The 13361-nt window shown below is 41.4% G+C and overlaps 1 protein-coding gene across 7 annotated transcripts in view; it reads left to right on the top strand.

Moving 5' to 3' along the window:
* The window catches only part of PDZD2 (PDZ domain containing 2), a 218570-nt gene that overhangs the window by 99879 nt on the left and 105330 nt on the right, over positions 1–13361 (top strand). The window lies entirely within an intron of this gene.

Consider the following 13361-nt stretch of genomic DNA (forward strand, 5'->3'; position numbering starts at 1 on the left):
GGGGTGGGGGAGAATCAGGATTCCCATAGAAATCTATCACTTCTGAATATCCTGATTAAAGCCGCTCTAATGGCCCATTAGTGAATCATTTCATACCCTCTGCCCTTCAAAGGCCACTTTCCAGCTGTACTCAAGAGCCAGGAATTGTTTGGGGAAGCAAGTTGGTACATGTAAGTCACAGGATGTTTTTCCGTCTGCTTAAAGGCAGGGACTGTCTTTCATGCCTCTCCTGCTGCGCTGGGTAGTGGAAATGCCTCAAGATTTGTCATTTTGAGAATGGCAGGGTTTTTGACCTTGTGTTCCAGACTAGATTAAGAACCGGATAGATTTTAGTATCTGTAAAAATGTCTGCAACTCTTCCAACAGAGAGGGATCTCTAGAATGGATTAAACTTTACTTTTCTGCCCAAGAAATAACACTGCTTGGGAATGAGGGAACTCCTTGTGTGGTAATGTAACCTTAGTGATATTAAGCACCAGCGATGTCTCCATAGAGTTGCTGGAAAAAAACTTAAGGACTTGGAGAGATAAGGTATAAAGGCAATGAAAATTGAAATAAAATGTAAGAAATTAATTCTAAGAAAGGAATATGTGGGCTAATGACATGACATAGATGGCATGTACTTACTAGAGGACGCTTCCAACTCTGAAATTACACAACTTCATTTATACATTTATACAAAAATCCCAGGTTGGAATGGATGGAAAAGAGTGCATGAAAGAAGCCATTCTCAGATGGTCCTTGATGCATAAGTAGGATCTGTGTAGGCAGAGAGAATGGGAAGTGCCCTCCCAGAGAGTGACAGTCCAGAGCAGAGGCTGGGGGGTGAAGCAGGTGTTTGTGGGAGAAGTTATGTGCTAACAAAAGGAGTGGGAGTTGAGACTCACCCTGTTGACGCTTATAGGTTGGTCAGATTTGGCCTGAAACAGAGGAGATTGAAAAGACTTTAGTAAACCAGACAAATTGTTTAATGGTTCAGCTTACTTTCATTTGCTTAGAAACCCAAATGCCAGACTCCTGAGAATAGGCATTAGAATTACCTGGAAAACTTTAGGGAGAAGAAATGTGCTGACTTCTACTCAACGAACCCTGTAGCCCTGATGTAGTATTTCAGAACCTTGGAAGAAATTAGGGGTAGGGCGCCTGGGTGGCTCAGTCGTTAAGCGTCTGCCTTCGGCTCAGGTCATGATCCCAGGGTCCTGGGATCGAGTCCCACATCGGGCTCCCTCCTCGGGGGGAGGCCTGCTTCTCCCTCTCCCCCTCCCGCTGCTTGTGTTCCTGCTCTCGCTATCTCTGTCTCTGTCAAATAAATAAATAAAAATCTTTAAAAAAAAAAAAAGAAAAGAAAGAAATTAGGGGTAGTGGTAAAGGTAGAGATCCTGATTTTTTTTTTTTTAAGCTCTCCAAATGCAATCAATAATAGGAGCCAGCCATGTGATTTTTAAAGAATTTAATTCTCATATATGACATAAGGGTAATGTAAAATAGCTCTTAAGTACCCCCTTTCCCAGGACGCCTGGGTGGCTCAGTAGGTTAAGCATCTGCCTTCAGCTCAGGTCATGATCTCAGGGTCCTGGGATGGAGTCCCACATTGGACTCCTTGCTCAGTGGGGAGCTTGCTTCTCCCTCTGCCTGCCACTCCCCCCTGCTTGTGCTCTCTGTCTCTCTGACAAATAAATAAAATCTTTAAAAAAAGTCCCCCCTTCCCCAATTTGTGTGATTCTAATGGAGTTTTGAGGTTGCAAGTAATAGAAACCAACTGTGGCTCATTTACACAGAAAAGAAATTTAGAGACAGAATGTTGGGTAGCTTACAGACGCCAACAGAAGTGTTGAGGTCTGGGCTCAAGAGGATGGGCAAGAACCAAGTGGCCAAGAACACACCCAAGGTCATGGCACAGGAACAGTCAGCTTAGGATACCACCACTGCCACCACTATGATTAGTAGACTCCTGTGACTAGCCTTTATCTGTCCCTGTGTCCTAGCATCACCTCCTCATGCTCTAGAGTTCTAGACAGGAGCCTCCAGTGAGCCAGATCTAAGTCATATGCCTGTGGGCTGGTTCCTGGGAGTGGAGACAGGATGTCCCCACCACCCCTCATGTAATGGGAGCTTCTCCAAATTCAAAGGCTGATCAAATGACAGACAGCCCCCAACCATGCAGGCAAAATGAACTAGAGGGTTTGTCTCCTCCTTTACCATCTCCTTTCCGTGTGCCCACCTCTTTTCCTTTCCCTGCCTTTCCTCTCCTCCTTCACTGCCTTTCCCAGATGCCCCGGTCTCTCTCAGGCATTGGCATAGCTGGTAAACCACCATGCTCTGTGTGATTGGCTTTTTGCTGGTCACCTCTCTTCATGGAAGCCCTTTCACCCGGCTTACCATCAAATCCAAAACCCTGCCTACAGCTTCCCTGCCTCCGAAGGCAGCCACTCCTTCACGGGATTGTCCTAGGTGTTTAAAACATTGTTGTCTTTTAAAGCCAAATATCTTTCATCCTTTACTTATGGGTACTAATCCTATAAGCTGTGACACCTTGAAGTGGTCTACCCCTTTCCTCATATAACCATTCATATACTTGTGTGTAAAACCATTATATCCCTCCTACAGCCCCCCACCCCGACATTATCTTCTTCAGGGTAAGCATCCTTAATCTCTTCAGTTGCTCATCATAAGACAGGATTGCCATTTTCTCATTTTCTCATGCCTGTACTGAACCAACCATGTGCAATCTTATCAGAAAAGGATTATCGTCTCCTTTGATGTGGACAGTATACTTCTCTTAATGCAAATATTGAAATGTCTTTAGTTGGTTCTGAGATTAAGTTGACTGTCCATGAAAACCCGTAGATTTTGGATTGAAGCTATGTGGGACTTGTTTAAAATATCCCACAGGATCAGATTCTTATCCAGGAGCCTAGAACCACCATCCTGGCTCCAGCATTTAATACAGTTAACCTGATTCACTTGAGAGAAATTCCACATTGCTCTGTGGAAAGACTAAGAAGGTGAGTTCTAGATACTGGAAAAATGAAATGCACAAACCAGCAAGAAGACCCAGTATTGTACACTTTATTTATATTAAGTGGATCCTTCCTACAAAGTAAATAGCTAACATGCTATTGATGTACAGAAGATGGTATCAGAAGACAGAGTTTGGTTTGCAAGAGTATTCTTCTTTATTATTATTATTTTTTTATTTTTTATTTTTTAAGAGAGAGAGAGTGCATGTGAATGGTGGGGGGAGGGGCAGAGGGGGAGAGAGAATTTCAAGCAGAATCTGTGCTGAGCATGGAGCCCAACATGGGGCTTGATCTCACAACAGTGAGCTCATGACCTGAGCCGAAGTCAGACGCTTAACTGACTGAGCCACCCAGGCGCCCCTCTTCTTTATTATTATTAAGTCATTTATTGAGATAGAATTTGCTTACACTGTTTGGTATAATGAATTTTACCCAATTCCAGAAGAAAGGATTAAAGGCAATATACTTAAAGTACAAAATTGAGACATTATGCTAACATAAGAAATTAAAGGAAGACCTTTCCAGTTGTACCAGTCTACAAATTCTGACAAACGCGAGTCATGTAAACTACCACCTCAGTCAAGAGGGAACCATTCAATGTTGGCTAATTGAACATAAATAAAAAATAAAAAGAGGGAACCATTCCATCACCCTAGAAAGTGACCCCCCTGTGGTCAAACCCTCGCTCACACACAGCCTCTGGCAACCACTGATATGTTCACTGTCCCTATTATGTCACCTTTCCAGGATGTTACATAAATGGAATCCTGCAGCGGGTAGCCATTTAAGGCTTTCACTTAGCATCATGCATTTGAGATTCATCCACATTGTTACAAGTATCAGTAGCCCTTCCTTTCCACCATGAGTAGTCTTCCATCCGTGAGTAGTCTTCCATCATCGTGCAGATGTGTCACAGTGGGTTTATCTGTTCCCTCCTTGAATGTGTCATTACATCAGAGCAAGGTCTGTGTAATGTCTCGTGAAAGAGAGGTTTGGTGACCCTTCTCTCTTCGCCAAATGCAGTCTATTGAACAGAGAAACTGTTGCTCTCGCGTGTGATCTCTGCACTTCAGTCATGCTAGATGGTTATCTTTATAATATCTCCTGAAGTGTGGAAAAAAATAAGAAATGTAGACTAGACAGACTATATATGTTTTCTTTTTCTTTGCCCAAAAACATCAGTACCAGATTTTTGTCTATTTTAAATAGAGGTCTTATTTCTATCTCTTATTACACTTTGAAACCAGTTTAAACCCTTTTAATTTTTTGGATTTTTTTTTTCTTTTTAAGGAAAAATCTGTTTCACCTCCTCTAAAGGAAATCTGTCACTATTTTAATATTATGACTTTTATTGAATTGTAATTATTATATAAACAGGGATGCCAGAATTTAAAAATCTCTTTTAAAGTGCTGTTTTCAGTTTAAAATTGGGCTTGTTCCACTAAACGTCTATGGTAATAATTTTGAGATATCTCTGCCAGGAGATATAGTATATCATAAAAACTACACTCTGAAATTCAGGTTAGAATGGAGAAGGGAGAGAGTGATTTGAAATAATTACGTGATAGGAACGTCTGAATTCGTAACCTCTGTATACCTTTGATTTATAATTTGGTAAAAATAACTTTTATAGAAACCTTCTTGGATTTCATAACCTCAGTTAAAAACTTGTGGGATGCTGATCACAGCATGGAGATTTACTTTAAAGAGTCTAAGCTAGGGCTGGCTAGGGTGAATTTGTTGTTTGCTTTTTAATGGGGGCGATCTTAACTTATTGCATCCTTAACTAAAGAACAGTTGTTCAGATTATGTATCTATAATCATGGTTCTTATACCTGTAGCTCTGCAGACTGTCCTTTAAGAATACTAGATGCTGCTGCCTTCCTTTCCTATCTATACCTAAATACAGTTCCCATCAAAATCTGAAAAGAATTATTTTGGAACTTGAACAGATGAACCTGAATTCATCTGGAAGGGGGAAAAGTGAGTGAATAGCTAAGAAATTTTTGGAAAAATAAGAACAGTGAGGAAGGATGTGGGCTTTCTCACCAGAGAACAAACCATACTTTAAACCCATAGTAATTCAAGCAGTGTGGCACAGGAATTGCCAAATCGATCAGTGGAACAAAGTAAGGAATCCCAAATAGGTCCATGTATGTCAGGAAATTTGGTGTATGGAAAAGGAGACACTTCAAAACTGAAGGATAAATGACAGTCTGCTTCATGGATTTTATTGCAATAATTAGCTAAAACTTTTTACAGGAGACTATGAAGTTAAGTCCTGCTTTAAAATAGATGAATAAATTCCAGATGCGATAGAAAGCTAAACATAAAAATGAAATCTGTGAAAATATTAGAAGAAAAGGGGAAGCCTCCTAAGTAAGACCATAAATGCATGAAGTCATAAAGGAGAAGGTACTCTAAACTTGCGGATAAGATAAAAGTTGAAAGTTATAGGAATGGTTTGGAGGGTGATAAGAATGAGTGACTTTTACATCTCACTCTACTTCTCTGCCATATGAGTTTTTGCAAGAATATATTCACAAATTGCATAAGTTTCTCAATGTGCTTACCACAGTGTGTGGACCATGGCACATGCATATCAATTTTGGTAGCTATTACTATTTCTAAACCCCATCCTCACTTGCAATGATTGATGTTTTGAAAATGTAGCTCCATATCTAAATATATTTTTGTAAAATTCTCTTATGTTTTGAAAATCATTTCCTTGTTGTTGATACTCTGAATGCTGTTTTCTACCACTTCTCATTACTTCTCAACGCCAAGGGTAAAGGATTCAATTCTATTATTAAATGCATTGTGGCTCTTGGCTTGCAGTGTGCTTGGGAATATGCTGCATTCTGGGGCAAACATGGGGGAGGCAGGGACAAAAGGTTGCAAAAGAGCCATGAACCTGATTTAAGGTGTACACAATCTTGTTGATCAACATGACAAGCATGGTGAAACAACTGGGGATCAATCTGAGGAAGCGTATCATCAAATGCCAAGTTGAATGTAATCAGCCCGAAGCTGGGCACTGGAAGATGTCTAAGACCTGTGTTCTGTGGAATTTCAGAGGGGACCTGCCTCTTGAGGGGTTGGAAAGAGATGAATCAAGGAAGGTGCTCTGGACCAGGAGTCCAGATGGGCTTCATGAAGCTCCACCATCCTTATTCCTAAATTTTACCACTTACAGACTGGTGACAGCTACATCTTCCTTACCCACCTCACAAGTTTGCAGTGGTCAGATAGTGATGCTGATAGTATGACTACTACTGATTTCGGTAAGATGTAGAGTTATACCAAAGTAAAGTAGTATTAATAATTGTAGTGAGTGTCTGATGTGTAATCCCAGCAGTTCTGATTGGTCTTTTATCCCTCCATTGATGCACTTCACCTGACACAATTCTCTTGACCTTTCCTTCCACTCTCCCCTCCATAGAAGGCTGCGAGTAGCAAATCCAAACTTTATTGTACAAGGAAGGGAAAATAGCCCTGTAGGATGAAGGCACCCATTAGAGGTGTGGGCATGTTTGGAAGCAGATATGACTGGGGACTCCTCTCTTCACAAGAACTTTTAGGTGAGGTCTGAGCAATGTGAACAACTCAAGTCTTTAATGCTGTTAGGTGACATACCTGGACATGCTTGGCTGACAAGACGGCAGTCCATTTCTAGTGCTACAAGAAAAGGAAGGAGCTGCGGTCAAGGTAAAACATGTGTTCTGATAACCTGTCCAATGTCATAGCGGAAAGGACACAGAAGAAACTGAGCCCCTTCCAAAGTTTAAGGTCCTTTAGAAACCTGTGGGAAACATGGATAATACACATTGACATCTTTATTGGGTTTGTTTGCTTTTTAAATACCTTCTGAAGCATGTTTAGTGAGGAGAGAAGCTGACATGACAGCAGTTAATGCCTGTTGGCTCTGACCCAGGGCGAAATCACCACTCAGTGGTTTGAGCTCTCTGAAGCTCACTGCCACAAGACCCCACCCTCGGGCAGGAGGTCCCACATTACAAACCTGTGACTGGGAAGTTACCGAGAACTGGCGGTGGTGTTCCTGAGGTCCTGTTGTTAAAGGTGATCATGGAGTCAGCTTCAGTTGTCTTGCTGAAAATCAGAACATAAAATAATTGCTTAAACATTTTCCCTCCAACATGGATTAAGAATCTCAGAGCAGATTCTGAATGGGAAAATAGTTGGTGTTCTTGTGATTCAGATACCCAGATGACTTCACCTCCCAGATGATCAGCTCTAGCCACCCTAGTGGTTTTGCCCATTGTATGGTCCTAAATCATTTCCCCTGCTTGGTAACATCTTTGTTGCTATCCCTTTTAAGTCTTTAAAGACAAGGAGCATAGGGGCACTGATGATTCAGATTAACAAGGAATATAACAGTGATGATTCTCCCGAAGATGATCTTTACCAGATCTTCAGGTTCCGTTCACATCTGATCAAAATGCATACATAACTTCTCTCTCTTGCTCTAGCCAATGTTGCTGCTATTTATTGGAGTAAACACTATTCACCCCATAATGTATTATGTAAGAAGAAATGATTACAAGTTGCAGCTGGAAATGTCTCCCATCTTGTCATCTAAATACCAAACATAATAATTTTTAAAATGAACTAGGACATTTTATACAATTCAAATGCAAAAATTATAAAGATCCAAGAATTAAAACAGCAGGGTATTGTCTTTCCTATTATTGATATCACAAGTATCACATAGGTAGTTTTTCTCTGTATTTTAAAATATATATTTTAAGGGGGCACCTGGGTGGCTCAGTCATTAAGTGTCTGTCTTCAGCTCAGGTCATGGTCCCAAGGGTCCTGGAATCGAGCCCCGCATAGGGCTCCCTGCTCCACAGGAATCCTGCTTCCCCCTCTCCCACTCCCCCTGCTTGTGTTCCCTCTCTCGCTGTGTCTCTCTCTGTCAAATAAATAAGTAAAATCTTTAAATATATATATATATTAAATATTTTGAAATGATGTATACCGTCTAAATTTGAGTCAGTAAATTGTCTTTATCCTTACAGATTAATCTGAAGTAAATGAAACAGCATGCATTACTTGGGAAACAGGGAAATACATCTTGATATTTTTAGATTGTATTAAAAGGGGTTTTAAAGCTCTTTAATAGCATATCTAATATGTTTATTTAAAATTACTTGGTTATATAACCATGAAAAACATGATGAAATTATTTTAAGCAGGTCTTAGAGGTTTTACAAGATTTCATCCTTTTGTGAAAGAAGTTCAAGAGTCAAAAAGTCTTGGAAAAGCTGAAGGGGGCAGAAGGAGGCCATATTCACTTCCTAGAACTGACATAAAAAAGTACCTCTAATGCGATGGCTTACAACAGTGCAAATGTCTTTTCTCATGGTTCTGGAGGTTAGCAGTCCAAAATCAAGCTGTCAACAGAGGTGGTTCCTTTTGGGGTCTCCAAGGGAGGAAGGACCTCATGGATCTCTCCCAGCTTCCGTCTTTGCAGGAAATTCCTGGCATTTCTTGGCTTGTGGATGCATCACTCCAACCTCCACTCCCAGCTACACACCACTGCCTTCTCTGGGTCTCTGTATGTTCTCTTCTGTCTCTTAGAAGGACACCTTCATTGGATTCAGAGTCCACCCTGATCCACTGTGATCTCCTCTGGATCCCTAAGTAATTACATGTGCAAAGACCCTATTTCTGAGTAATGTCACGTTCTGAGGTTCTAGGTAGATGTGAATTTGGGGGCGTGGGGGTAGGGAACTATTCAACCCAGAGGCTTTCCACTAGTACATCTCCAGTTTGAGGGGGAACTAGAATTCATAGTCACATTCCAACACAGGGCCTTAAACATGGTCTTAATATCTGCCTGGACCCTCTCTCCTCTCTCCTCAATCCAGACCCCATGCTTCAGCCTCCTCCCAGCCTAGCTAACTTCTGCTGGACCTCAGACCCCCCGGTACTTCCTGAGGGAAAACTTGCCTGTTCGCATCCACCCCCAAAGCAGGCCAGTCCCTTTTTTAGAAGATTCTGAAGTAACCTGTGCTTCTATTGGAACAATCTTCATGTAATTAATATTTTAAAATTTATAGAATATAAATTCATATCTCTATCATTTTATATACCAATAGTATCTTATTAAATATTTACCTAGTAGCTAATAAATTTTAACATGCATTAATTTTTATATTACTGTTTTATTATATAAAATTTTATTTCTGTCATATAATTTATAATATAAATAATAAAACATATTAATATTATATATGCTATATATACTAATATATAGTATAATTTATTAGTGTATAAATAAAAATGTTAATATTACAATAAGATAATATGTTAATAATATCACATTATGTTAATAATATAGCATGTTATTGTCAATTATGTCAATAATATAACATGTCAATAATTCATAATATACTATAATAATTATAAATTTCATTAGAAAATTGACACATTAATTTGTAACATTAATTATAGGTTGACTGTGAAAATCCGTGAGGGCAAAAATCAACTGCCTTTTTCACTGTTTTGTCAGCACTGAGCCAGCATGCCTGCACTCAGAATTTTGAACCTTATTCTCTTTATATCATCTCCTTAATTTTCAGAGAAAATCTGTTCCTTGGCACAAGACTGACTCCCTTCTGGGTCTGCTAGTGAATGCCTCACAGGGGCTCCCCTTGTTGGAGGTGGGGGCTGGGGGCTGGGGGAGTAGGTGTGTGTTTTTTCTCTTCTGCCTCCACATTCATCCATGGAAGCTGGGGAGTGATTTATGGTTGGATTCGGTGTTGTCTGAGGAGTCTTCACATTGTCTTGAAATCCAAGGCAGGGCATTTTAAATACAGCTTCATTCATTGGCCCTATTGGGATTTAAGAATAAAATCTGAAAACTCACTTTACTTATTTGTTCTTCCTCTCAGCTGCTTTTTTTTTCTTTTTTTCCTTCTATCCCTCACCTCTGCCCCAGGGAGAGAGAGAATTGAGACATCTCAATTTTAAAAACCAGACATTTTCTTTTGACCAGGTCTGTAGACTCTGATCTGGAACTTAAGCCCATTTGGAAGAGTCTGTGAGAGGCCCCTTTGGACCTTACGATGTATTTACTTGATTGTTTTGAAGTTAGTTCAAGTGAAATTGGGCCTTATAAGCTTTGTACCTGATAATTTAAAAATCCCTCCTTTTCAGCTCTTGAAGAAACAGCAATATTGAAATTTTCCACAGATCTGCTTTGTCAAACTTAGCTTTTCGTTCCCTTAAGTCATCTAGGAGATCATGTTCTTTTGCCCAAAGCCAAAGTACCTTGTGAGAAGAGGTGATGCCAATATGTAAATCCTTTGAGGAAATTGGACAGGGAGGGTAAACAAATCTCATGCTGATGCTCTCAGTAGACCATAAAAGCAAATTTTAAAAGACTGCAGTAAGTGTCTTTAGGAGGAAATCTCTAAAGAGAGTTCAGGATGTAAGGTGTTAACAACAGCAAAAAAAAAAAAAAAATCCTCTAGTTATTGAGAGTTGCTGTGTTCTCTGACAATATGGTGTCCTGGGTCTTTCCCAGAGCCCACATGGAGCTCTCTAAGTATCTGGTGAATTGGGTGCCCTTACCCCTGACCTGAGACCCAGCCATCCTCATAAAGCTCCAATCTGTGTGAAAAGTGGGTGTGGTTTTCTCCTCACTTTGGGAAGTCAGAACAAGTTAAGATACCCCTTTATCTTTCAGAAATGTTTGAGTCTAAATGGAACAAGGCCACAGTGGAAAACGCTCATGTTTTTTTTCCCCCCCAGAGATTCGAGAAGGTCCTCTGGTCAATGCTTTTGTTTCTCTCGCTTCCAAATTCTTCCAGATCACACTCTTCCTGGTGTGCAATTCAAGAAATAACTTTTTGGGGTGTTTGTTTTTCCAGGCGGCCCATGGCTCTGATTTTGTTTTTGGATGTTTTCCGTTTGCTCTAAGTTGGAGGGTTCCAAGTTTAGTGTGTGCCGTCTGCCAGCTATTTCCTGTAGAGAACACTTGGTAACAAAGTGAGTTCCTTATATTCTAAGACATGCTTGTGACTCAAATACCCACACCTGTTTGCACCTCATACAAAAGCAGAGGAGCTGGCTCTTCATGCCAGGAGTGTTTTCCCCTCGAGTTGAACTCATGTGTCTACAGAGACCCTCTCTAAACTTTTAAAAAATACCATAATGTTCACTGTCTAATGGTATTGTAATATGTTGAAACACTTAATATTAAAAACAATTAGGCAGGGGAGCCTGGGTGGCTCAGTCATTAAGCATCTGCCTTCGGCTCAGGTCATGGTCCCAGGGTCCTGGGATCGAGCCCCGCATCGGGCTCCCTGCTCTGCGGGAAGCCTGCTTCTCCCTCTCCCACTCCCCCTGCTTGTGTTCCCTCTCTCACTGTCTCTCTCTCTGTCAAATAAATAAAATCTTAAAAAAACAAAAACAAAAACCAATTGGGCTTTTGAAATCCCTGCCTCAGAAAAGCGAAAGAAGCCCTTTCAAAGGAGATAGCTGAACCAAAAAGGAGGGTTGTTGTCCAGATATTTGTGACAAATGGCAGAAAGGTACATCAGAGAGAAGTGAATGCTGAGAGTGGTAGCGTCTCTCTTGCGCACACGTGCATCTGATTTCATTGTGGCAGTTGCTTGAGTCAGTGTGAGCAGCCCACATATTTTATAAAATATTAGGGGTCAGCTGGTCTCACAGCTTGGTTGGGATGGGCAACCTCCCAGGCTCCACCCAGAGTGCTGGAGCAGTTCCAGGACCTCTGGGACCATCCTCAGAGTTCAGGTCAGGCCAGAAAGCTTGCAGTTGCTCTGGGAGTTGAGGGCTGACCCTAGCCAGATGGACATGGAAGCAAAACAAGAGGCCACCCTTGGTCTGTGTTTTGAAAGACATGTGTCTCATCTTTCTTTGGCAGAGAATATGGCCTGCAGTTGGCCACAGTCGCTGCTGGTTGCCCGTGCTAGCCTGATCCCCCACAGCACACGAACACCCATCCTCCATGGAATAACATAGGTCCATGAGACCCTCAAAATGCCTCTCTGTGAGAGCTCTGTGTCTAAGGCACATTTGCCCTGCCTTTTCAGATCTTTATTTTTGGAATTATTTCTGACTCTCTGCCTGTCCCTGTGAATTTGATTTTTCCAGAGACTCCTTTTCCCTGACTTGACCGTGGTTCTCTCTGCTCCACTCAGACCACAGAATCGGCTTTGACCAGTCTCCTTTGTGAGTTGCCCTGTCCGGGATTTCAGACTGGACAAGGGCAGCAGACAAGTCTAACTGGTCAACCTGTGATTACCTAGCAAATCTCTGAAAGGGAAAGGAGCTGACACTGGCATTTCTTATGTGCCAAGCGGGAAACCAGCCTGCTTATTCCCTTATCCTCTCCAATCCTCCCCATGACGCCGTAGGTCTGTGAGACCAAGGGGTTAGTCTCAGAGGTTAAGTGTCCTGCCCACGGACCCAGGTAGCAGTGCTGACACATGAACCAAACATAATCTTGCTCCAAATACTTGATACTGGGCTGAATTTTGGTGAAGATGTTTGGGTAATGAGTAAAGAGAATCCTAACCCAAAGGAGCTTCTTTGCAGAAGGAGCCTTTTGCCCTTTGGTTTTTCCAGCTACTGGCCAACAGGTTTGAAGGAAATCTTTGTGAATTCCATCCATCCAACTTGTCTTCTCAAGAATGTTCTGCTGGCTGCTTCTATACCCAGTTAGCTGAGTCCTACCCATCCATAACAGACCTTTTTTGGCTACTGTTATTTCCCATCATCTCCTTTTGGGGAAATACTTTGTTAATCTTCGTTATATTGCCTTCACTCAGATTGAGTTCTCCACGAAGCAGATGCTGAGTTAGAGCTAAGAGTGCAAAATGTTTGTAGGGATAACACCTGTGAAAGGAAACAAGAGAAAGCAGCACTGGGCAAGGGAGCCATACACCACGCTGCCCATGTGACAAAGCCCATCAGCCCAACAGGGAGCTCTAGGCAAAATGTGCCTGGAGTGTAGAAATGGCCAGGCCTCATCTCCCCATTGTCAGGAAGCAAGACTATCCTGTCTCACCATCCTTCTAGCCAGACAAGAATCAAATTGACATCAGGCAGATTAACAGGAGAACATCAAATTTAATAGCATACAAGGAATCCACACCGACATGGAAATTCCAAAGACAGACACCATGAGGTATAGATGTCATTCTGAACTAAGCAGAAGGAGGTAGCGGTCTGGGATTTCAAAAGTAGGGAATGCAATTCACAGGAAGATGAAAAACAGTGAATGTTTGCTAAACAAATGTTTTCTGGGCCACTCAGAAGCAATGGGACATAGAGGCTTTGATCAAA

The sequence above is a fragment of the Mirounga leonina genome, unplaced genomic scaffold (genome assembly GCF_011800145.1).
Source record: "Mirounga leonina isolate KUSES-001 unplaced genomic scaffold, KU_Mleo_1.0 Mir_95, whole genome shotgun sequence".
Lineage (NCBI taxonomy): Eukaryota > Metazoa > Chordata > Mammalia > Carnivora > Phocidae > Mirounga > Mirounga leonina.